This window comes from Triturus cristatus, chromosome 7 (genome assembly GCF_964204655.1).
Source record: "Triturus cristatus chromosome 7, aTriCri1.1, whole genome shotgun sequence".
Taxonomy (NCBI): Eukaryota; Metazoa; Chordata; class Amphibia; order Caudata; family Salamandridae; genus Triturus; species Triturus cristatus.
In genome coordinates this window covers 1,341,127,373-1,341,154,636 of record NC_140590.1, presented here as the reverse complement: position 1 = coordinate 1,341,154,636, position 27,264 = coordinate 1,341,127,373, and positions in this window count along the sequence as shown.

Below are 27,264 nucleotides of genomic sequence, written 5' to 3'. Positions count from 1 at the left end.
TAAGATAACCAGGACTGGACGTGGGTGCCCAGGGCCCTAACTCTGCAGTTGACGTGATGCAAGTCTGGAGCATAAAACCGGCGAATCATTAGGGGCCCAATGTAGTGCAATCACAGAGTACTTCATTATGATCCGTTCATGGAATGTTCATGGATTCTGAGAAATGTGCCAAGATAATGAGATTCTGACTTTCTTACAAAGTTTTGATTTAAAATTACTACAAGAAACATGGAACCCAACACCAAGGCCCGTTGCAGGCTATGAAGAACACCACATACTGGCAGAAACATTTTCCAACTTCGGCCGCCTGGGGGGGGTTTGTCTATATACACCAGTGCAAAATATAATTGGATCTCAGAAGAACTAGATGTGGGGTGGGGGGACTGGCTGCAAGTCTTGAATGTAAATGCAGCTCTCAATCAAAGATCGGATAGTTAATTATCTTAAACGTATACATTCACCCGGAAAATAAAAATGGAAAAAAGAAAGAACGATATGTCTGATAAAGGTGCTGCAAACTGCACAGCAACACAGCAAATTGATCACTTCAGGGGATTTTAACATCAATTTTGTAAGGAGTAACCCAAACAGGGAGAAGAATCAAAGCGAGCTAGATGCATCGAAACTACAACAAGAGCTGGAATCACTAAGCCTGATAATTTTTAATGGACATTCAAAGGGTGACAGACCAGCAGCAATTATGTTTCTGAGTGATAAGAGGCAATCAACCATAGACTATACCTTCGTTAGCGAAGAGCTTCTCCACATGGTCAACTCCTTTCAAATCTCCCCTCATCCTGAGAGCGACCATTTCCCGCAGGTGTTGAACATTAACCTCCAACTGCATCAGACAAGCAATGCAAAGAACTTAACAGAAATACCAGTAAGTTATAATTTAAGGAAGCTAAAGTGGCGCAGAACTATCACAAACCAAATCATTAACGCTGTATACAAACATGCAAACAACACAGGGACCCTGAGCGAGAAACATATTGTTAATACAGGGGTAAATTTAGGAAATATTCTATTAAAAAAGTTCCCAGTAAAACCAGCAAGTCAGGGGAACTCTGGTGGACAACAAGCATGAAAGGAATCGGGGTACAACAAAAACCTGTGAGACGATAAAAGGAAAATAGCGAGAGGTGAGAACTCAGGCTGCGGCAGCAAGAAAAGGTAGAAAAACTGATAAAAGTAAAATCACGGCAATGAGGAAGAAATATAGGAAAGAATGTAGGGAGGCAAAAAAAGGTGCATAAGGAAGACCTTTGGGGAAAACTACTCTGGGCAAACAGTAGGGAAAGTTGGGGTATGATAAACAGTGTAACAAAAGGACCGACACAGCATCAAGATGCAGGAATAAGCAAAGAAACCTAGAAACCACATGTTCATAAAATGTATACTAATCCCCAAAACAACAAGACCGTCGAGGAGACAAAGGTGCAGATACTACGATCACCGAAAAACTCAGATGTAGACATATTAGAGGGAAGGAACAGAGTAGTAACATCCAGATTCCAACTACAGGAAAGTGTGAAATCTGAAGAGGAATCATTTGACTTAATCACACACGGATCCAAAGCGCTAACTGACGCAAAAATAATAAAACAAATAATTTTAAAAACTAAAGGCGGAAGGAGCAGCCGGGCCGAATGGTCTCCCAAACGCATTATTTAATCAAGTGCCAGGCTATTGGGCTGAGTATTTTGCGCCTCTCTTCGATCATATCTACAGCTAGAACAGGATCACAAATTCTTGGAAAGGGAATATATTCCACCCAATATTCAACAAGCATTGGCCATGCTAATCGGTCTCGCCATATTAGTGTTTTATGAAAATATGATAGTAATAATACAGAATGTTTGATATATTTTCTTGAATAAATGACTGATAGTGCTTTAGTAATTTGAAGTAAAATTTTATTTTAACTGCAATCGACGTTTCTTTAAGACTTTGCAAAGTATTCAAACAGTTATGTAGCATTTTTTTTTTACAGGCAATATCTTCTAAATAGCTAAGGTTAAAAAATATGTAAACATACTTGAATAAACAAATGCTGTTGTAATATTTGGAAACAGTATTTAGGGAAGAAAAGTTGTATTGTAACAATGATTATTGGTATTATTATGTACAATAAAACTTAATATATTACGTATCATAGTTTTTTTTTACAGGCAATATTTGCTAAATAGGTATGGTTAAAAAATATGTAAACATACTTGAATAAACAATTGCTCTTTTAATATTTGGAAACAGTATTTAGGGTAGAAAACTTGTATTGCAACAAGGAGCATAGCATTTTGGGCGTAATGTTTTACAAAAAATTGTAATATATTATGCAGCATACATTTTGTTTTACAGGCAATATTTGCTAAATAGGTAAAGTTTAAAAATATGTAAACATACTTGGACAAACAAATGCTCTTTTAATATTTGGAAACAGTATTTAGGGCAGAAAACTTGTATTGTAACAAGGAGCATTGCATTTTGGTAGTAATGTTTTACAAAAAAACTAATATATTTTGAGTTATACATTGTAAAAACTAGAATTGCTTGTCCAATGGTAAATGTATATTTTTGCATCTGCTATTTACAGTATTTAATTTATTGTTTGTATATGTTAAAATAACTTTTTTTTTGCAATAATACTTAAGTTGTAAGTTGTGTTTGGCACATTTACAATAGTAGTTGAATGTACTTTATTCATTTGGTAGTTCTTTTAGTATTTTTTGAATAAAACTATTACTGTATATAACGTCACACGTTGCTGGTAAATGTTCCATCATTTTATCTGATAATTCTTCTGTAATTGGAGTAATGAGGAACCAATCCATTAAGATGTCATTGTTGATATTTATTGATTGTAAATCCTCTGTATCTATTACTTGTGCAGCTAATGTTATTTCCTGGGTTATTGTTTCTATCCCATACATTTTTATAGTTATGGTTTCTGGTGGTGCTTCTGTAGGCTGTGGAATAAAAATAGCAAAACATTAGTATAATTGTAGTATAGTAGATTGTACATAAATACTGTCTTTGAACTATGTTTCTATATTTTAGTGGATTAAAATATGTACTTACTTGTAATATACTGTGCCTGGTGGTATTTAAAATCTTCTCATTATTAAATTCATGTACAGTGACATGTGTTATTTTGATATATTTGCAGATTGTAATCTTGAAATCAGTCGCCTCTCTCCATAAAGTAATTTTCACGATGCCAGTACTGTCCTTTATAGTGATTGGTTTTAGTTTTGTTTCCTGTCCTGCGGTAAATATAATTTTTACTTCTTCTTCCTGTAAAAGAAAAATTTGGTTGATGTTTTAAAAAGAGATATTTTATAATAATATACATTTTTCATTTTGGTAATGCTAAGTTATTACAATTGTTTTATTAGTGATGTATAAGTTGTGTTTAACTTACTTCTATTATAGTTCCACAGACTGTCATCATTGTTTTTAGTTTAGCTTCCTTGACAGCTTTTATTGGTGAAGATGGTGGAGCTGGTGGTTGTAAGATATATTTAGCCTCTTGTTCTATTGCATTCGGTATTGTTAATCTTGGAATTTTAGTAATTTTGGTTTGTTTTGTGATCAGGATTGAATAATTCTTCACTAAAAAATTATTTTATGCTGCCAGTTGGATCTGCTAATGCCATGTGATAAAGTACTTTTTCTTCATTGTTTGCTGTTTTATAATAATTTTTGCTTGTGAAAGTCATGATATTTGCTTTGATAAATTTTTTATATGGTTTTTTGTCGTCTGTTGATTTTCCTTTTATTTCTGGAATGGAAATCATCTGAAATGAGAAAAGAAATTGGTTAGTGTAAGTTTTATTCATTGTTAAATTGCTACCCATAAAGCATTGTGATCACTGTAATAAGAATCTATTGTTCCATAAGAATCAATATGTTCTTTTGTGTATATATGATATAATATTGTTTGGTAATTTGTTGTATATGTTTGTATTAATTGTTTGCATTGGAAGTGTGTTAGTAAGTATTCTAGTAGTAATATAGTTTGTTGTTGTTTGTTGATATCTACGTTAAAATCTCCCATAATTATATATGTATAATTAAGGTACAGTGTAAGTGTTTGTGTTAATGTTTGCAATAATACCTCAATAGTTACATATGGTGGTTTGCATAATGTTACAATTAAATAATCTTTGTTGTGTGTATGTAGTGTGAAATACAATATATCTATTTGTTGTAGTATTTTATAAATAGGTTGTATTTGCATGTTGTTTTTGTAAATATTGCAATGCCATGTTTTGCTTGTTCATTGTGGTACTCACATATTCTATGATTATATTCAGGTATTAAGAATGCATTGTTAGTATCTTTGTGAGTTGTGTTTATTTCTGTTAAACAAATAATATCTGCATTCATTAAGTTTGTATCACTAGTGATTGATGTGAAATGCTTCTGAATTTAGTGTATATTTTGTACAATGATATTAACATTTTTGTTGGTAATCACTTAATTGTGGTACTGATATTTATAATGGCATTTGTGTTTTTAAGCGTTTCATTTCTTCTTTTACTTTCTCATGTACAATTATTTTGTTTCATTAAAGTTTTTAATGTATATGTTTGCTATTGATTTTTCTCTGCTCAATGCGACATAATGTAAATGATGTATTTTGCTATTGTTAAAATATATATAAAGTGGTTCTATAGTTTCACCTTGTGTTCTATGTATTGTATGTGCTGATGCTTGTCATAATGGGAATTGTTTGCAAACAATAGTTATACATTTTTTTGTGAATTGGAATTGTCTTGATTGTTGACGTATTGGTGTCCATTGTTTTAAAATGTGTTGTTTATACAAATGTTTGTTTTCTGCTCTTGTGATTTTACCTATTTTTTCATTATCAAAAGCTATCCAAATTATAAATGGTATGTTGTTGATACTTTCAACTAATTCGACTATTCCAGTAGCTCCATTAGTTAATCCATCATTAACATATATATTATTAGTCAGGTCATAGCGTAGTTTTAATGCTATATGTAAAGTATGTGGTAGACCCATAGTTTTAGTTAGATCTGTTGGTAACTGTTTTAATATGGCTTCTTTTACCTGATCTGTAATATCTGAACAAACTGTTTCTTTTGCTGCAGCTATATAAACAGGGTATTGTTGCATATGTTGTATTAACACTTCATTATTTATGTTATTCACTTCTTTGTTTGTTGACATAATATATGGTATGGTTTTTATGATACTTTGATCTGGTTCTAATTCCTATTGTTTAATATTTGAGATATCTGTTTCTGTGTGATTGCCTTCTCTTAGTCTGTTTATTAATTCTGCGAATGGTAAGTCATCTAATTACCTCATTATTTTTGTTATTTCATAAAACTTGAAATGTGTTGTCCATAAATTTGTACTTAATGGTCCATATGAGTGTTTCGGAATTATCAAATATGTATGTATCAAAAACTGGTTTTAACTGGAAAAAGTCTCCTATTGCTAATATATGCGATATGCCTCCAAATGGCTGTTTAGATGCTTTTATTTCTTGTAGCCTATTATGGATAAAATTGAACATATTATTCCCAACCATAGAAATCTCATCAATTATTAATACTTTTATATGCATTAGTTGATTTTGGAGTATTTTTTTCATGAGTTAAATGTTTGTAAGTAAATGTTTGTGATACTGGTATTTTAAATGTGCTATGTAGTGTTCTACCATTGATATTATGTGCTGCTTTTCCTGTTGGAGCTGTAAGTAATATATAAATATTATCTGGATTTTCACCTGCTTTTGTATTATAATAACGTATTAATGTTTGATATAATGCAGTTATTAAAAAGCTTTTTCCGACTCCAGCACCACCAGTGCAAAATGTATAGCAAGGTTCCAGTTTAGTTTTAATACCATTTAAATGATGGTAAATACAATTTAATTGTTCCTTGGTTAAATTATGCATTATGTTATAGTAATTTTCATCTGTTAACATACAATTAGTTAAGCTTTCTTCTTAATTATTGCCTCTAATACCTAAATCTAATGATAAGTCATATATTAATTGTTGTTCCTGTTGGTTACATTGGGTAGCATTTGATGTTGTATTAAATGGTATTGTAGAGGATACATCTTGTATTGAGTTGTTTGCTTCCTCATTATCTATTTGTGTTACAATAGCCTTACTTTTTTTATATTTATTGTGATGTTCATTTATAGTGTCTTTTACTTCCAGATATCTTTCATAGTATGTTTTGCAATTTAACAATATTTTATTTTCCTCTCTCCATGGATAATATAGCATTAATAATTCCCTATAATAATTTTCTGAATCATTTTCTTTGTTAAATCTAGTTTACCTAATCATTTTTTGTTTTTTTGCATTGTTTTAAAGAATTGTTTTTAGCTGTATGTATATTGGCTTCCTCTATATTTAAGTCATGTATTTCTATTTCTTCCTCATCTGAACTATAAAAATTTGTTTCAGCTGGCAAATTGTCATTGTCATTTTAAATGTGGGTTTGTTTTTTGGGGGGATTATGATTATATATGAATGCATAATCTGCTAATGTACATTGTTCTAAATTTGTTGTTCTGTTGCTATATTTTACTATTTCATTGTCATATTGTATGTTAGTTGGTAAGGAATTTATAGTTTCTATGTTTTTCATTAAATACGTTTATTCTCTGGACCATTTGTATTTATGAATACGAAAGATCGAGAACTTCTGCGTAATGGCATTTGTAGTATTAGGTAAGCAGCTTCCTGTGCACTTATTTCTGTACAATTTAGGAATTTGTTGCCTATATGTTTAAGTTGTTCCTTAATATTTCTATTATAATATACTTCCTTTGCAGCTTGTGCAATATTTTTGCTCATTCCTCTTTGGGATTTACTTTTATATGAAATTATGTAGCCAGCACAAGCATAAAATATAAATTGTATATCTATGTTTGCTTTCCCAGCTTGTAAAATAATTGATTATAGTTATTAGTAAAGCTTTCTCGTATACATATCAATCTCCCATCCATCCCATACTTATGAGCAACAGCCAAATGTAAGTCCAGGGGGGGATTAAAAATATCTCTTAAACCACTTAGCAAAAATAGTAACTTTCGATGGGGGATTGGAAGTCATAGAGTTAGTATCAAATGAAAATCGTGACTAGTCAACTGCAGTTGATTGTAAACCAGGCAGCGATACATCTGTGGGATAAGCATACTCAGTATCCTCAGATAGACCACCAGCCGGTGGAGGCAAAAAAGTATTAGTAACTGTATGCATCTCGATGGCAATGTCAGGCCTGTTGGTATTTGCCGGAGCCAAAACAGAATTTCTCAGCATCGCTGGAGAAGAGACCGCTGGAGTCATACTAAGAAAATTCGGCCACTCGCTGTAGTTTGACATTGTCAATGGAGATGTACCTGTTATCCTTGCGACCAGGAAGTGGAGGTAAAATGACTGTTCTTGTACCCTGCACGCCAAGCACTGGTACTGGTGCACAAGAAGAGGGGCCGAACTCCTTCTTGTTCTCCACCTTCTCACGGACCAGGTCACCAATTCAAGGTAGTCAGCCGACTACCGGAATCTGAAGCACTGCATCAGTTGTGGAGGGCAATTGTTCCTTGGCAAGACTGTCTCTGGTCTCTTGTAGATTCTGTAATACATCACAGTGATCATCTACGTCAAAGGGTGCGGCCGACGCTGCCATGTCTAGACCATCAAGGTCCGGGACAAACATCTTTATGCCAAAGAGCATTTCGTATGGGGTCCGCCCACCCAGAGACCTTCTAGGGAGATTATTAAGTGCACGTTGTATGTTATACAGATGGGCTAACCAGTTCCTGCCAGTGCCTAAAACCCTAGCTGTTAGCGATTGCTTTAGGTTACGGTTCATCCGTTCCACAACACTATTGCCCTCAGGCCGGTATGGAGACGAAAAGTTTACTTGGACCCCGAAAGATCTCATAGCTTCTTTGTACGCCTTAGAGGCGAACGCAGGACCTTGTTCAGAATGAAGGGTTCCACATGCAAAGATTACCACAAAGACATGCAAATCCCTGATGACAGTTCGAGCATCAGCACTCCTTTGTGGCCATAACCAAAGAAAACGTGTGCACGAATCTACTGCAACTAAGATGTACTTATACGCAGTATCAGAGGAGAAAGGACCGCAGTAATCTAAATAAACACACCCAAGTGGTTTATTAGATATATACAACTGCGTCTGTGGTGGGCGCGTAGCAGTCGGAGGTTTAATCTGCTGGTAAATATCACAATTAAGAACATAAGCACAAGTTTGTTTATACAATCCGCGCCACCAGTAACGTTGTTGAAATAGAGTAACAGTCGCTGAAACACCGGCATGGGCAGAGGCCATACCTTTGTGAGCCGCTGTTATCAAGGAAAGTCTGCAGTCCGCGTTGGGAATCAACCTGTCACCAACGTCGTTAATTCTCACATAGGGAACTTTATCAGGACCTAAATGATAAGAGTACCGAGAAGGGAAACCTCTAGGGTAATAACCACCCTTCTCTGTTGCAGCAATAGCTGCCAAGATGTCATCATCAATCTTACTTTTGGATCTTGTAACTGCTGCTACTAGATATGTTGCCACTGCAGTTTTCGCTGCTTCATCAGCTAAGCTGTTCCCGACAGCCTGGATACCAATTCGCTGGTGCCCAAGAGTGTGAATCACATTCACGAGAGGCAGTGTCTGTTTAAGTTCCGCCACTCAAACCCAAAGCATTTTATGCTTAGTTGTGCTACCCTTGGAATCATGATATTCATTTTGAGACCAAAAGAATAAATTATCATTAAAAGACTGAACACAGTAAAACGAGTCACTCACTATAAGAGTTGTAACCCGCGGATCAGCAAACTCCAGCGCAAGCACAAGAGCATGTAGCTCTGCCAACTGTGCGGTACAATCACCCAATGACTGCGTATGCACGAGATCAGACTTGAATTCACCATTCACGAAAGTACCCGCCACAATTGCGCAGGCCGCTGAATAAGCATGCTTTGATCCCATTGCCGGTTGCACAGAACCGTCTGTGTATATGACACAATGGTAATCCTCAAGTGGGCGCAATGACAGAGGAGCTGGATGAATGAATTAATACTGCAAGTACTCCTGAGTCTGCAATGAGGCATCAGAGATGTATGTGACATCTGGTGATGTCAAGGACGTTGCCCATTGTATCCAACGTGGATGTAAAGCTTAAGAATAAGGTACACTGGCCTTCGTCACTGCCCCTAAAGCAGGATACGGTGTGACAACCAACATGCGTTTCCCTTGCGACAGTGCTCTCTCTTTAAGAATTGCCATCTGCACTGCAGTCAAAACTTTTTCGACCGTGGAAAAAAGGCATCTCAGCCAAAGTGTACAGGTGTGATTTGTAAGCAATGGGGACTGTATTGCCCTATTTGAACGTTAAGTACGTGTAACCCACTGCGCCAGGCACAATTCTTATTACCAGGTTAGTGTGGTTATCACGTGTCAGTAAGTATTTCGAAGCAAGAAAGTCAGCCTGCAAACATTGCAAGATAACTGTATGTTCTGGCAGCCAGCTCGATTTGGAAAAATTAGGTTGTATCAAGGCATATAGAGGCTTGATACGCTGGGCATAATCGGGAATGTAAGTACGCCCGTAATTTAGAAAACCCAGCAAAGATTGTAGTTTTTTCAGTGTTGTCGGAGCACGCAAACATGCGCACTTCTCCGGGAAGTGAGGGGCTAATCCTCGACCTTCATTGTTGAGCTCGTAGCCTAAAAACAACACTGTATACTCTGCAATGTGTGACTTTGCAAAGTTGAATTTGTAACCGAAGTCCGCAAACATTACAATGATGCGGTCAACGTGACACAGATGCGGCCATAATTAGTCGTCTGTGAGATAGATATCATCAACATACGAGTACGCATCAGGGTCAATGCTCTCTAACAGAGAGACTACACGGGCGGCAAAGACGCCAGGGCTGTTTTTATAGCCCATGGCTAATCTCTTAAACTGTTTTTGTTTGCCGCCAGAAGTAAAGGCTGTCCATTGACTACTAATAGAGGACAGATTATGGCTTAAAAAGCCATTAGATATGTCAAGTGTGGTCTTAAACCTTTTTCGCGTGATACTATCAACGAGGGCAGAACTGTGGGTATTTTGTACAGCACAGGTCCGACAATAAGACTTCAAATGCCGGTAATCCAACACTAGGAGGTACGACCCATCAGGTTTAGTTACAGTGAATAGAGGATTATTCATTGGGGACACACAAGTTTCAATAACACCTTGATATTCCAATTGTTCAAGGATTTCTGCGACGTGAGATCTAGCTTTGCGGCGCATGGGATATTGGGGTTGTGGCTGGGGCATAGACCGTAAAGGAATCTCATGGCTTGGCGACAATTTATCCCACCCAACCTGAGTACGGTACAAAGCCGGAGCAAGCACCTGGGCCCACTCTTCTGCAAATCTTTGAGCGTGAGCCTTTGGCACTTTGCGCGAAGGACGGGAGGATTACCTCCTCCCCTCTAGGAGCAGCCAAAACAAAAGCTGGGGGCCAGTCCGCCTCTGTTAATAGAATGTCATATGTAGAGGTCAGATTATCCCCAAAAATCCTTTGTATGGTACGTTGTATGTCACCTTCAATTAAAAGGACTATATCATATAGTCTGTCAGGGGGAGCCATTCTAGTATCCGTAGTTTCTACAGTAACGAACGTGTCAGTTGCTGTCGCCTCCAGATATGGACGCAGTGCTTGCCGCACTACTGTAACCTCCACTGCGCTGTCGAGCAGCGTTAGTGCCCATGTCAGGTTCCGAAGCTGCGTTCTCACTATCTGTGGCATACCTCGCTGTTAGGGCAGCAACCTTCTTTTTCTGAAACGGGGGACGTTGACGTGCAAACACCTCCTGCTTGCCCTTACCGTCAGGCTGACGGGGTTGCTCACGTCCTTGTTGGTCACCCCGACCTTTGCCACGTTCTCCACCACCGGACTGTGAGGCCGATGTTTCCTGTGAAGAATGAGGAGAACGTTGTTCAGTAACCTGAAATCTATCAGGTGACCTAATTCTAGTGCGATCGCGCAAATCATATGTGTGTTCACTAGTCACCTGTACCGGTGTCGCAGGACGAGACCCCTGTTTCTGTTGCTGTTTTCCTTGATTCATACTTCTCCAATTCTGTTTAGGAAAAGCTGGACGTTCGTCTTTGACAGACGAACCTGCCTAAGTTTGCTGTTGCACATCTGCAATGATAATATTAGGCTTAATCCCCAAACTACTGCGGCCGATAGTTCTGTAAGCCTCCGCAATAATTTTAGGCAACTCTCTGGGTTTATCGATGTCGTCTACAAGGGCTAACCCATTCGCCACTTGAAAGTGAACCGCATCTCCCTTGAGGTTACCAAGGATGAGAGTGGTAACCACGTCGAACACACTGACAAATCTCATCCCCAACTCGACCGCTGCCTCCGGACCGTGTTGATCTTGAACACGTTTGATCACGGAAGGAAGTACGGCCATAGATGGGGTGCCGAAGCACTTCGAGTAGACCGCTGCAAAAACCTTACCCCAGTTCTCACAATCGGCCACTTCTGGGACTAAGTCTTTCTGCAAACTAATGGTTAGTATCCTGTGTTTCTCCACAGGAGTAGAGTGCGGACATACAGCTTCCAGATGGTCAAATTTCTCAGCAAGCCAATAAGGTAAATCGTCCTAATTTTGGGGGCGCTTGCCCATTACCGAATTAACCATGATGGGACTCATAACAATCCCGGCCGGACCAGCTGGTTGTCCCGTAACAACAGGAGCCCCAAGCTGCACATTGCGTGAAACGTATTGCACTAAAGACCGATGTACTGTAATCAGGCTGTATGGAGTACACGTAACTCATCCACCGTAGCATTTAAATAACGAGGATGAGGTGTAAATCCGGCCAGTACCTGCCACGTGGCCCCTGGAATGGACAAAGGGCCCAAACGAACCGGAGTAACCGTGTGGGGGAGGGCACTATTAACCCAAATACGATGCTGCCAAGCCGAAATAGGAATCTCCTGTGTCCTATATGGAGTATAATTTGCTGGGACCTGCGTGGGAGTATAGGAGTGAAACGTACTATCGTCCGCATTCACCGCCGGCATAGTTACCCAAGAGTAAAACAACTCGTAAGGATATGACGCATCGGCACTCACCACAAAAATAACAGCCATCCCGTCGTCCAGCACCTCGAACTGCATCAAATGACGCCGGAGATGTGCGCGGCTATGCGCCGCAATCGGCACCGCAGCCATAAGGACACAGCATAGAAAGACAATCTATTATAACAGTAGCACAAGGGTTCAAAATAAAAAAAACGTTTTAATTGTCAAGCTTGATTGAACCTATAGAGTAACTATTAGGTAGGTCAAAACCGTCACTCTCGGTATCCGGAAACAAGAGTGAGGGAGTCTTGGACTAATATAAGCACTACTAAGGCGTCTCAAATTATAAGACCAAACGTTAGGTGCGCCATGTTGCAGGGATTCTGCTCATGCACAGAACTATGCGCAGGAAACCAGGACCTCAGTGAATTGCGGTGTACCAAAAACTCACCTCAGTACCCAGAACCCCTATCCGACTAGCATCAGTGTCTCATTCGCTCTCCGTATCATCTCGAAGCTACCAATGATTAGACAACCCAGAACACGTGACTTAGAGTACTCTCAGGAATGGTGGGAATCAGAAATACCTGTTTGTTCTTATTCTCATATCAGTCCACAACAAGAGTAATCAGAGACACAGTAAAGTTTAAAATGTTTATTTTATAAACTATGTGTCCTAAGATGCAGTACTTTGGCTAACATAAGTAGACAAATGATTAAGAATAAAAACATCAGCATTGTTACAATACCATAGAAAATGAAGGGAGAAATCATGTTACAAATGATAGTGGAATACAACCACCCTCCCTTCAATAGTAAGCTAGTATTATTAAACTAATAGAAGGTCTCAAGGTTTGAATGGGGAACCCCATACTGTAAATATCAGCTTAGGTGAATCACATCACAGGATCAGCTTTGCTCTGTGTCTGGAAAAAGTCTTCTCCAAAGTGCGTTTCTCATGCATGCAAACTGCAATGTTAAAGGCGCTCGAATTTCAGATATTTGCAGCTGTGTGCGTGTTATGGCTAGAGCGTGGGCCGATCAACCTGAATTCAAAAGCATACATTGTTTGTTGGCCCTGACTGTGTCTGCACACAATGTTCAGACCAAGGTCGCGGTGCACATCTAGAGATGTGAACAACAGACCGTTCTCATGTGAAGAAAAGGCAACCAAGCAGTTTTCATATAATAACATCTATCTGCAGTGTCGTGTGCAAAAGCGGCAAGATGGCGTTTTAACATCTAAGAGGCTTATGCTAACATAGCAATGTGTGTACCTGGACCTCCGTCTCCACTACAGTACTTGCAGGTGGGGCTTCTTTATCAAGGATTTCCTTATTAGTTTCTCCAATATTTTCGTTTACCTTTTCTTGTATCTTCACCTGTTCAGTATCTGATTCGGAACTATTCTCAGAGATTTCCAGTCGTCTCTTTAATGGTAAATTCTCTGGTTCTGGAACTTGACTTGGTTCCAACTCTCCCCTTCTCTGAGCTTGTCTTGTTCTGGTTTCTTCTGATTCTCACTCAGAACTGGTATCCGACTCTCCCAAATATTCTTCACAGGACTAGGTATTCGAAGAGTATGGCTAGCATGAATCCAATTCTTTACTCTGGCACATTTCACAGCAGTCGTCGTGGTCAGAATCAATTGACAGGCAATTTCTTCTTCTATGCACTTTAATCCTTAAGGAGTCTCCAGGACTTAAATCATGAGCTGGCTTCTTTTCAAGGGTGGTTGCACCTGAACCAACCTGATGAAACACAGAATGAACGGAATCAGCCAACCCCTTGCAATAATCCAACACAAAGTCATCAAATATAGGCAGTGGTTTGTTGACAGGAATGAAAACATGTCTCATCGCTCTACCCATAACAATCTCATGGGGACTCAGTCCAGTATTCCTATCAGGAATCGATCTAATAGTCATGAGCACTAGAGGCAAGACATCAGGCCATTTTAAACCTGTGGCCAAACACATCTTTCCCAATCTGTTTTTAATGGTGCCATTCATCTGTTCGACTACTCCAGAAGCCTCTGGACGGTAGGCACAATGCAGTTTCTGTTGTACATTCAATGCTTCACAAATCAATTTTATGATTTCATTCTCAAAATGCTTTCCTCTATCTGACTCAATCGTAACTGGGAAACCAAACCAAGGAATTAATTCTCTCAATAGGAGTTTACCTACTGTAACCCCGTCACTCCTTCTGGTCTGGTACGCTTCCACCCAGCGTGAAAACAAGCAAACAACTACCAGAACATACCTTAGCCGATTACATGGGGGCATTTCAATGAAATCAATCTGCATTCTGGTGAAAGGACCTCCCTCCCGTCCTATCATTCCCAAACTCACCACTGTTTTACTTCCTGGATTGTATTGCTGACATATTAGACATCTTTGACAAAGGCTCTCAGCTACTAGGCGAAACGTGGCATTATACCATGTCTGCTTGAAAAGTCTAATCATAGCATCCCTACCCACATGTGCTTGTCCATGGTACATCGGTGCCATGGTAGAGATCATGCTGTCAGGCATTACTGGTCATCCATCCCGATAAACCCAAACTCGGTCTGCTTCTCGTGGTGCACATCCTGATTTTATCCATTGTTTCTTTTCTTCTCCTCCTGCCTCTTCCTGTAACTGCCTCATCTCTTTCCAAGTACTCACAGTGTTAGTAAAAGAGTAAGGGACATGAGTTCATTTCCTTTTCCCGGTTCCGAATGACTGAATTTTGGTTTCGCGCAGAATACTGCGCCATATTATTTGCGAATCCGTTACCTGCCGATACGTAGTCAGCACCCTCTGAGTGGGCTGCGCATTTTACCACCGCCAATTGCTTAGGCAGCTATAGCGCCTCAAGCAACTTTCCAACCACTTCAGCATTCCTTATAGGAGTTCCACTCGACATCAAGAACCCTCTTTGGGACCAGATTTGCCCAAAATCATGCACAACTCCAAATCCATACTGACTATCAGTAATCACAGTGACTCTCAGATTCTTTCCCAATTTACATGCTCTTGTCAATGCACACAATTCAGCAACCTGAGTGGATCTCACTCCTTTCAAACAAGACGCTTCCAATACAGCCGCTACAGTACATATGCATACGCTGCACTCAAAATTCCTTCTTCAGTTCTAAGGCATGACCAATCCACAAGTCACTTTCTTTCAAAGGTACATCTTTTATATCCGGACGCGGCTTGGTGCAAAAGTCAAGCACTTCCAGGCAATCATGATCCACGTCATCCTTCACTTCCACGTTTACAGCATCAGGCAGCAATGTCGAGGGGTTCACATTGAGACACCTCACAAGGCTAACATTTGTAGCACCCAAAATGACTTTCTCATATTTAGTTAGACGACTATGCGTCATAAACTGAGTGCAGCTCCTTGTTAAAAGGATCACAACATCATGGGGTACAAACACTCTCACAGGATATCCGATCACAATTCCTTCACTCTGTTCCAAACTCTTACAGGTAGCAGCCACTGCTTTCAAACAACCAGGCAACGCTCCAGCTACAGGTTTTAATACAGCTGAGAAATATGCAATTGGTCGTCTTAATTTCCCATGCTTCTGTACTAACACAGAAAGTGCACACCCATCTCTCTCACTGCAATAGAGCTCAAACTCTTTTTCATAGTCAGGCATTCCAAGAGCTGGGGCTTCAAACAAGCTGTCTCTCAATTGTTTAAAAGCCTCCAATTCTTCTTTGTTCAATTCAAGGGGGTCTTTCACATCACTCTTCGTCAAGCGTACCAGAGGCTTTGCAATCAGTGAAAAGTTGCTGATCCACTGACGACAGTATCCAACCATTCCAAGAAACATTCTCACCTCTCTTTGAGTCATTGGTGCTCTCATTCCCTTTATTATTCTTATTCTATCTGCAGTCACCTTCCTCAGGCTTTTCTCGATCTTATGACCTAAGTATTGTACTTCTTTCTTACAAAATTGTAATTTCGATGGGGATACCTTAAGTCCTCCATCCGCCAAATTATTCAACAATGCAACTGTATCTACCACACAGGCTTCTCGTGTTCTTGATGCCACCAGTAGGTCATTGATGTATTGCACCAGTACTGAGCTTTCAGGCATTTTTAAATCTTCCAGGTATTTCTTTAGAATCTGATTAAATATCGAGGGACTTTCTGTATACCCCTGTGGGATTCGGCACCATGCCAAAGTATGTTTGCCGAACCGGAACGCAAAAATCTGTTGGCTGTCAGGGTGCAATGGGATAGAAAAGAAAACGGGACACAGGTCAATGACCGTGTACCATTCTGCATCATGGGGAATATGTTATAGGATCACTGAAGGGTTTGGCACAATGGGACAACACGGTACAACAATTTTATTCACCTTTCTCAAATCTTGCACTATCCTAAAAGACCCGTTAGGGTTTTTCAAACCCATGATCGGTGAATTACATGGCCTACTCATTATCTCTCCCAAAATACCCTGTTCAATCATTTTGTCTATTATAGGAGTCACTCCTGCAATTATTTCTGGTGTCAATTTATATTGGGGAATATTTGGGTAACTTATTCCTTCTTTTATGGTAATTTTTACAGGGTCTACTTTTTTCATCAATCCCATATGTTCTCCCGTGAAATCCCATACCTCAGGTTTCATTGTTTTCTTCAGTTTCTTAGGCAATTCTTCTGGGCCAAATACAACAAATGCCTCAGTAATTTCGGGTTCCAGATTAGCCATGGTCATTCTATACAGTACATCCTCATCAGGAGTTTCAAAAGCTATGCCATCCGGAGTACAGAATATCGTGCAGTTCATATTACACAACAAATCCCTCCCTAACAAATTTACAGGGCTGGTATCGCAAACAACAAAGCGATGCATATCGGTGAATTTCCCTATTTTAAATTTAACGGGCTCAGTAAGGTACGTTTTTATCTGTCTATTTGAGACTCCAACTACTTGGATTGTGTCATCCGAGAGAGGAAGATTTTTGACGTCAGCTGATCCAACAGTTGAACAAGTAGCACCAGTATCTACCAGGAAAGTAATATTTTCATCATTTACCTTTCCATCCACAAAAGGTCCTGTCTGGTCTACCTCTAGAGTTGCGCCAAGTACGCACTCCACTTCCTCCCCTCGGCACCGTCAATAACTCTCTTCTGACTCACTCTCCTCGCGCTGCAGCCAATACTGCGAAACAGCACTAGTGCGCGGTAGCTTTGTTACCTGTTCCTCGGTGTAGAATCCTGTCTCATTACTGTATCTCTGAGGGTTTACGCTCTGTGGAAAAGGTGGCTTTGGCATCTGACACTGTTGGGGAACAACCTGCTGCTGTCGCGGCGGTTGACAACTCACCTCATTCTGCACCTGTGGATTCAATGATGCATTATCGTCATTAGCACTCGGGGGCAATTTACACTCGTATTTCCAATGCCCTATGTTTCCGCAATTATGATATGACCACTTCTTTTTTGCTTCGTCTAAACTAATCTGTCCCTTTCCTTTTCTGATATTAGGTTTTGGTCTCACATGTACCATGCCATTTGCCTGTTCAATCAACTGGGCTTCTTGCCTTTCTGCTACCTTAACCTGTGCCCACATGGCCTTCTCTTTCAGCTTACGCTGCTTTGCTTCAATTTTGTCGCTAAAATATTTCGCATGTCTCAGTACCTCATCTTTTTTTTATTTTGCCAATCCACCGTATGCTGTTTAATCATTTCACTTACTTCAGGTCTCAATCCATAAACAAATCGATATACAAAATGACTCAAATCCTTTTCACTCAATTTCTCATTGCCACTATATTGCTTAAAGGCTAACAGCAATCTATCATAATAGGCATGGACAGATTTTTTAACTTCCTGGTGAGTTCTATCCATTTTTACCCAATCAGTTTCTTTTGGAGGCACTTTATTTTTCAAAAAAGTAGTTACATGTTCATACTTCCTCATTACTTCTGGATCAGGGGCACCTGTTTTAGGATCCCTAGGATACTCCTGAGTGGGCCAACCTACCGTAATTTTATATTCCGCTCATAGATCTGCTGGCACAATGATATCGAACAGAGCATTCAAATCCATCCACAATACTTTGGATAATTTAACAACCTTTCCACTTGTCTATACCATTCCACAGGCTTCTCCCTAAGCCTGGGAAAATCATTTGTAAATGATAAAATGTCCTGTCTAGTCCAGGGAACATGCACATAACCCCCTCCTGGGATCTCCCTCATGGGACATTCTGTTACCACCGTCTCCTTTTCTCTTACCGGGAACGCTGAAAAGGTCTTATCTTTGGCATCATCTCTTTTTCGAAACCACCTGCTTATCCATCTATCCACATCACACCATTTTCTTAGCAAGGCAATTCGTTCTTTAATTTGAGTCAACCTTCCTGCAGTATTCAAATTTTCAATATCCTTTTCAGAGAAATCTACTCTATATGGCTTCTGTAACAATTTTATTTTCTCAAAATCAATGCCCATTTCACTTGCCGTTTCTTCAAGTTTCTCATGCAAACTCCTCGCTCTCCAAGTTATACTTTTGCAAAGAAACATTAATTCCTCATCCTGATATGCCTTTAATTTTTCAGTTGGAATAGTCCCTACTATTAAATCCTCCAATGTTATCTTTAATTTTGCCACATCTAAAGGTTGAGGTTCTGTATCTTAACCAATCGCTTAATTCATCAGAAGTGGGACCTACAGGAATTGTTTCACTTCTTATTCGCTCCATACTTCTTTCTGGGGTCTCTGATGCTGATTCTATTGTCATCAGCGTCTTACTTGCTGGACTTTGATTCATTGTAAGATTTTTAGAAGTGCTTAACCCTGAGGTACCTACTAATTTTCCCCATGGATTTTCTCCTGAATCTCCTTTTTCCGTCTCGATTTGTTTATTATTATTGTAGGGAACTGTTAAACAATGCTCACTATCTTTCTGTTTATCAAAGACAGGCATCACTGGTCCTATAGTTACAGGAACAGTTCCGGCTTCCATATTTTTGGTTAATTCCCTAATTTTTTCAGTTAATTCCAGGGTAGTTCTAGCCAGTTCAGCTGAATTTTCATTTACCATCCTGACAGGTTGTGTTATTTCAGAATCTCTAAATGGATTATTTTTCCTAAATCAGGTGGCGTCTGCTCAAAAGTTTTGTTTCGTGATATTTCTTTGACTGGCACACTCGGCGTCAGCAACGTGGAGTTTGGTTGATACGGGGGACGATTTTTATAAAACATGTCCTCTAGCACATCATCCTCCGACTCATTCACACCATACTTGTAACCTTCTACCCCTCTATTGTTTCTCTTCTCTGTACACTTCCTGCTACTAGTCTCCTCAACGTTCCTTAGGGGAAACATCCCATCAGTCATGTTTGCACTCTTAACCACAAAACGGTCGAGGCATATATAGGTATCCGTTACACATGCAATTACAGAGTCAGAGTAAATATAAATTCAAAAAGTCCACAAATAGATCCAGGATGTAATTCGGTTTTCATTATTTATTTTTCTTTCTTGTAATTTCCAAATGACATTACATAGACATAACAGCCGACACGTGTTTCGTCCATCCGGACTTTTTCAAGGCTGTGAACAAATAGATACAAACATACCAATTACAAAACACATACATATATATTATTTTAATGATTAAAACTGAAAAAACAGCATTAAAATCTCATTTTAAAAAGACTGATCAACATGGACTTATATTATATCAATTCATCCAGTCTTGACACTCGATTATCATAAGGGGCTAGTGTCATCCTATTCGTCTAAAAAGGTTAGAAAACTGATGCCGGGATTTGGCATGAAAAGTGTAGAGCCACCACCAAATGAAACATCTTGGTCTTATTGGGGTTCAAGTCTAGCGCATATTTACATAGGGCCACCAAGTGTTCACATGGTCAACACCCACAACTGACCTTCTTGAAACAAATGTTTCCTCATGTATAAGGTTGATATGAAGTATCGTCCCTCCTGTTTTTACTGGTGGATTCGTATTATTAGATACATCCGAAAACCATCTAAAATGGATATTGTTCCTATGACCTGTACAATTCTTCCATTCGTTGTTGATTGTTTAACGGCCAGAAAATCACAGTTTGTAGCAGGTAATGATACACCTGTGTATTCAAAGATCCATAGTAAAAGACAAAAATATATATACATTTCCTCCCTCTCTAATTGATGGCCATATTCAAGGTTAAAAACAACATTAATGGTGCAGTCATTAAATAGTTACAATCGTGAGGTCACTAGAAGGACCAACCGCCCATTTTTCATTTAATCCTTATGTTGGTATTTCAGTGGTTGTAGGCAACGAGTTAATGTCAATGCAAAATGTCTAGTCATACAGAATCACGTCTTGGTACCCACCATAGCAAAAGATTACTGTTAGCCCTGAGACTATTTTGACATAAGTCTTGTGGATCCTTACATGAGTCCACAAGGACCCCTAAAACGAACAAACATTATATTGACATTTTTGTTTCTAGGGCATGCCTCAAATTTCACGATTATCCTAAATATTAATTTGTCTCTCCCTTAAGAATGCTGATTCCTAAGGTGACAGGGTTGTTGGCCTGGTCCTTCTATCTTGCAACAATTTATATACAAGTTTGTAGTGTGGCATCTCCCAAGTTCTGATAAACCTTTGGTGTTTACATACTTTAAACCGCCCATACAGAAGGAATCAAAATATTTGGTTACACGCTGTTTTGTCTCCCTAAACATTGCGATATTTTTACCAGATGAAAAACGTGTAACATTGACCTACAATTGTCGGTCCTCATTTTCAAACCCCTCTTACATAAAATCCCAGTTTTCCCAAGTAATCTGTTTCTTCAATATGCTGGATAAGAACAACAACCAATCCCCAGCCTCGGATAATAGTCCAAAATAGACCGGCCCCTATTCGCGTCACCCTCATAAGCTAATCTTCGCCCTACTTCGTAATATATATTAGCCTCCGTTACTACAGATACAGCAGTATCATCATACCTGACAGCTGAGTCGATAACCGCATCCGCACTTTCTCACGTTCGTACCGATACCTGGCCTGGAGTCTGTTACACTGTTTTTATCGGGACAGGAACCGGCGTGGTAACGTGTTACAACATGGAAAGCGAAAGCGGACGGAAATGTATACACCTAATGTTAAACATCGCGCCATCTTAGAAAGGTTACACACTATATGAATATACAAAGTGTGACCTAAATATTCTTTTTTCTTACGACTCATTTGAGATTTAGTTTGTACTATTCCGTCATTTGCCACGTGTATTTATTTGGTGTGTAATACACAATGCGCACTCAACAGGGACAACACCAGTCTAATTTTAACCGATAATTAAAGAACAGCAAAATAATACTATTCTCCCATCCCAAGGAAGAAATAACCATAGGGCTTTTAATGGAAATCTACTCGTTCCATAACTTGTGTTTGAACAATATACACGAGCAAGAGTGATGTTTTGCGGACATGTTGAAAAATAAATTTCTAAAAGAAAGTGTGCCTATGCTACTAAAAATGGTTAGAATTATTATTAAAATGACCATAAATACCTAATATTCATTGCGTGAAGGAGGAGGATCGGTTAGCAATGGGGAACATACAGTCATTAACACTTGTCCAAATGTTAATACCATATATCAAGCGGAAAAAGCCCTGCCCTTTTAAATGTTGGTTCGCTTGGCTATAGAAAGGTATATAATTCCTTATCGATGTTTAATCCCAACTCAGTGGCTCTGAGTCTGATTAGCCATTTGCTTTCCAGCTGTCTCAATAGCAGTGTATGGTTACCACCTCGTTTTGACATTTTTAGACTTTCGACGCCATGAAACTGAATATTAATTTTACCCTCCAGTGTGTGCATCTGATTGTAATGTACCGCCAGCGGATAGTCCCAGTTTTTATTTCTGATTGCTCGGACATGTTCCTGAATGCGTTCCTTCAAGGGGCGTATGGTGCTGCCTATATATATTTTACCGCAGCAGCATTCAATACAATACACAACATACTTAGAGTTACAAGTCATGAAATCCCGAATTCTGTATGTTTTTAAGGTGTTGTATTCAAAGGATACCAATTTATTTTTGGCTAAGTGGCAAATGCTACATTGTCCACATCTATGGAAACCGTTGGGCGGTGCTGGCAACCAAGTGGTGGTAGTTATTGGTTTAAGGTAGCTGTGGCAAAGAGTTTGTTTTAATGTCTTTCCCCTGCTGTGGATGATGGTAGCTTTTTTGGAGATAGTCTCTTTAATAGTACTGTCCATCTTAAGGATGTGCCAGTGCTTGTTGAGGATGCGATAAAAATCTGGTGTAACCGCACTATAGGAGACTACCAATGATGGTCCTCTGCCCCTTTTTTCCTTTTTCGTTTTTTGTTGTCCTTGTTGGGTGTTAACTAGTAGGTTAGATCTTTTAACCTTCGCTAGTTTATCCTTGGCTGCGGTCAGGACCTGGTTAGAATAACCCCGGTCTTTAAACCTCCTTTCCAATTTGTCAAGTTCCTCCAAGAAAATATTGTCCATGCTACAATTTCTTCTTGTTCTGATCATCTCCCCATAGGGGATTGATTTTATCTGTGCTGGTGGGTGTGCGCTGGTCGCGTGCAGCACAGAATTGCAAGCTGTCTCTTTTCGGAAAATCTTAGATCTGATTTTTTGTCCTGTTACATATAGTGTAGTATCCAAAAAGTTAATACTATTAGTATCATAATGATGTGTAAACCGTATATTAAAAGAATTGTCATTTAAATATGTAATGAAATCTAGTAAACATGTTTCAGTTCCAGACCAGAATAATAGAACATCATCTATATATCTGGTCCAAAGGATGATGTTGTCACTATACTTATTAGGGCATTCCCTCCAAACATGTATGAGTTCATAATGACCCATATATAGATTTGCAAAAGAGGGTGAAAATTTTGCACCCATTGCCACGCCCATTTTTTGTCTGTACCACTTAGTCTCATGTAGAAAAAAATTGTTATCTAGAACCAAGGATATTAGCTCCATAAGCATGTTGTTATGTTCATATAGAGTGGCAGCTCTTGTATCTAATAAATACTGAATTGCTTCTAGGCCCTTACCTCTAGGTATACATGTATACACAGAGCTGACATCCAAGGTGACCAAAAAATGACCATTTGTCCAATCAAAGTCCTCCATTTTACATAGCAAGTCCTTCGTGTCCTTGAGGAAAGCCGGTAGGTTTTGTACCAGAGGCTGCAGAAAAATGTCGATAAATTCCGACAGCTTTTCCGTAGGAGACCCAATACCAGCTATGATTGGTCTTCCTGGGGGAAAATGTCCCCCTTTGTGTACCTTAGGTAGTATGTATAGACAGGCCGCAGTGGGTGTGGGATTAAACAAGTATTTTTGTTCTATGTCCGACAGTTGTCCCTCACTGTTCCAAAAGTGTAGTTTACTTTCAATCAAGTTGGTTACCATTCTCATTGGATTAGAGACAACCTCCTCATAAGATATGTGATCCAGCAGTTGTCTATCAATCTCTGCAATGTAATCACATCTGTTCATAAGGACTATATTTCCGCCCTTATCAGCTTCCTTAATCACTAAATTGGGGTTTTGTGCGATTCCATTTAGAGCCTCCCTCTCTTCTTACTTATATTATGTTTTAAATTTTTTAATTTTATCTGATAGTCATCTTCTAGTTTGTATAGTTCATGTGTGACTTTTTCAGAAAAGATATCGATTACATTGTCTGGTGATAGGTGTGGTGTGAAACGTGATCTTTGTTTAAGTCCACTATTAACCTCAGGTTGTGTGTTCAACTCCAGATCTACTAATATTTCCCTAATAGTAGAGTCAGGTGTCTCCATTTGTTCTAAAGAAAGGAGTAGTTGTATGGTTTTTGCATCCCCCACCGTTATTTCACATGGTGTGTTAACGTGATGTTGTTCTACCACATTCTCATTTTTGTTTGCGAAAAACTTTTTAAGTTTCAAATTCCTAACAAATCTGTATAAGCCAATATGATATTTAGTAAAATCAGGTAAGGAAGCAGGACAAAAACCCAAACCTCTGCTCAAGATTTTTATTTCATTGTCATTTAACACATGATCAGAAAGATTAATCACATTAACATTGTTGCTGCCATCATCCTGTATAACATTTATTTCTGTACTGTTCTGGACGCAGATCTTGTCGTCATTCTGAGGTTAATAGTGGACTTAAACAAAGATCACGTTTCACACCACACCTATCACCAGACAATGTAATCGATATCTTTTCTGAAAAAGTCACACATGAACTATACAAACTAGAAGATGACTATCAGAAAAAATTAATAAAATGTAAAACATAATATAAGTAAAGAAGAGAGGGAGACTCTAAATGGAATCGCACAAAACCCCAATTTAGTGATTAAGGAAGCTGATAAGGGCGGAAATATAGTCCTTATGAACAGATGTGATTACATTGCAGAGATTGATAGACAACTGCTGGATCACATATCTTATGAGGAGGTCGTCTCTAATCCAATGAGCATGGTAACCAACTTGATTGAAAGTAAACTACACTTTTGGAACAGTGAGGGACAACTGTCGGACATAGAACAAAAATACTTGTTTAATCCCACACCCACTGCAGCCTGTCTATACATACTACCTAAGGTACACAAAGGGGGAAATTTTCCCCCAGGAAGACCAATCATAGCTGGTATTGGGTCTCCTACGGAAAAGCTGTCGGAATTTATCGACATTTTTCTGCAGCCTCTGGTACAAAACCTACCGGCTTTCCTCAAGGACACGAAGGACTTGCTATGTAAAATGGAGGACTTTGATTGGACAAATGGTCATTTTTTGGTCACCTTGGATGTCAGCTCTTTGTATACATGTATACCTAGAGGTAAGGGCCTAGAAGCAATTCAGTATTTTTTAGATACAAGAGCTGCCACTCTATATGAACATAACAACATGCTTATGGAGCTAATATCCTTGGTTCTAGATAACAATTTTTTTCTACATGAGACTAAGTGGTACAGACAAAAAATGGGCGTGGCAATGGGTGCAAAATTTTCACCCTCTTTTGCAAATCTATATATTGGTCATTATGAACTCATACATGTTTGGAGGGAATGCCCTAATAAGTATAGTGACAACATCATCCTTTGGACCAGATATATAGACGATGTTCTATTATTCTGGTCTGGAACTGAAACATGTTTACTAGATTTCATTACATATTTAAATGACAATTCTTTTAATATACGGTTTACACATCATTATGATACTAATAGTATTAACTTTTTGGATACTACACTATATGTAACAGGACAAAAAATCAGATCTAAGATTTTCCGAAAAGAGACAGCTTGCAATTCTGTGCTGCACGCGACCAGCGCACACCCACCAGCACAGATAAAATCAATCCCCTATGGGGAGATGATCAGAACAAGAAGAAATTGTAGCATGGACAATATTTTCTTGGAGGAACTTGACAAATTGGAAAGGAGGTTTAAAGACCGGGGTTATTCTAACCAGGTCCTGACCGCAGCCAAGGATAAACTAGCGAAGGTTAAAAGATCTAACCTACTAGTTAACACCCAACAAGGACAACAAAAAAAGAAAAAGGAAAAAAGGGGCAGAGGACCATCATTGGTAGTCCCCTATAGTGCGGTTACACCAGATTTTTATCGCATCCTCAACAAGCACTGGCACATCCTTAAGATGGACAGTACTATTAAAGAGACTATCTCCAAAAAAGCTACCATCATCCACAGCAGGGGAAAGACATTAAAACAAACTCTTTGCCACAGCTACCTTAAACCAATAACTACCACCACTTGGTTGCCAGCACCGCCCAACGGTTTCCATAGATGTGGACAATGTAGCATTTGCCACTTAGCCAAAAATAAATTGGTATCCTTTGAATACAACACCTTAAAAACATACAGAATTCGGGATTTCATGACTTGTAACTCTAAGTATGTTGTGTATTGTATTGAATGCTGCTGCGGTAAAATATATATAGGCAGCACCATACGCCCCTTGAAGGAACGCATTCAGGAACATGTCCGAGCAATCAGAAATAAAAACTGGGACTATCCGCTGGCGGTACATTACAATCAGATGCACACACTGGAGGGTAAAATTAATATTCAGTTTCATGGCGTCGAAAGTCTAAAAATGTCAAAACGAGGTGGTAACCATACACTGCTATTGAGACAGCTGGAAAGCAAATGGCTAATCAGACTCAGAGCCACTGAGTTGGGATTAAACATCGATAAGGAATTATATACCTTTCTATAGCCAAGCGAACCAACATTTAAAAGGGCAAGGCTTTTTCCGCTTGATATATGGTATTAACATTTGGACAAGTGTTAATGACTGTATGTTCCCCATTGCTAACCGATCCTCCTCCTTCACGCAATGAATATTAGGTATTTATGGTCATTTTAATAATAATTCTAACCATTTTTAGTAGCATAGGCACACTTTCTTTTAGAAATTTATTTTTCAACATGTCCGCAAAACATCACTCTTGCTCGTGTATATTGTTCAAACACAAGTTATGGAACGAGTAGATTTCCATTAAAAGCCCTATGGTTATTTCTTCCTTGGGATGGGAGAATATTATTATTTTGCTGTTCTTTAATTATCGGTTAAAATTAGACTGGTGTTGTCCCTGTTGAGTGCGCATTGTGTATTACACACCAAATAAATACACGTGGCAAATGACGGAATAGTACAAACTAAATCTCAAATGAGTCGTAAGAAAAAAGAATATTTAGGTCACACTTTGTATATTCATATAGTGTGTAACCTTTCTAAGATGGCGCGATGTTTAACATTAGGTGTATACATTTCCGTCCGCTTTCGCTTTCCATGTTGTATCACGTTACCACGCCGGTTCCTGTCCCGATAAAAACAGTGTAACAGACTCCAGGCCAGGTATCGGTACGAACGTGAGAAAGTGCGGATGCGGTTATCGACTCAGCTGTCAGGTATGATGATACTGCTGTATCTGTAGTAACGGAGGCTAATATATATTACGAAGTAGGGCGAAGATTAGCTTATGAGGGTGACGCGAATAGGGGCCGGTCTATTTTGGACTATTATCCGAGGCTGGGGATTGGTTGTTGTTCTTATCCAGCATATTGAAGAAACAGATTACTTGGGAAAACTGGGATTTTAT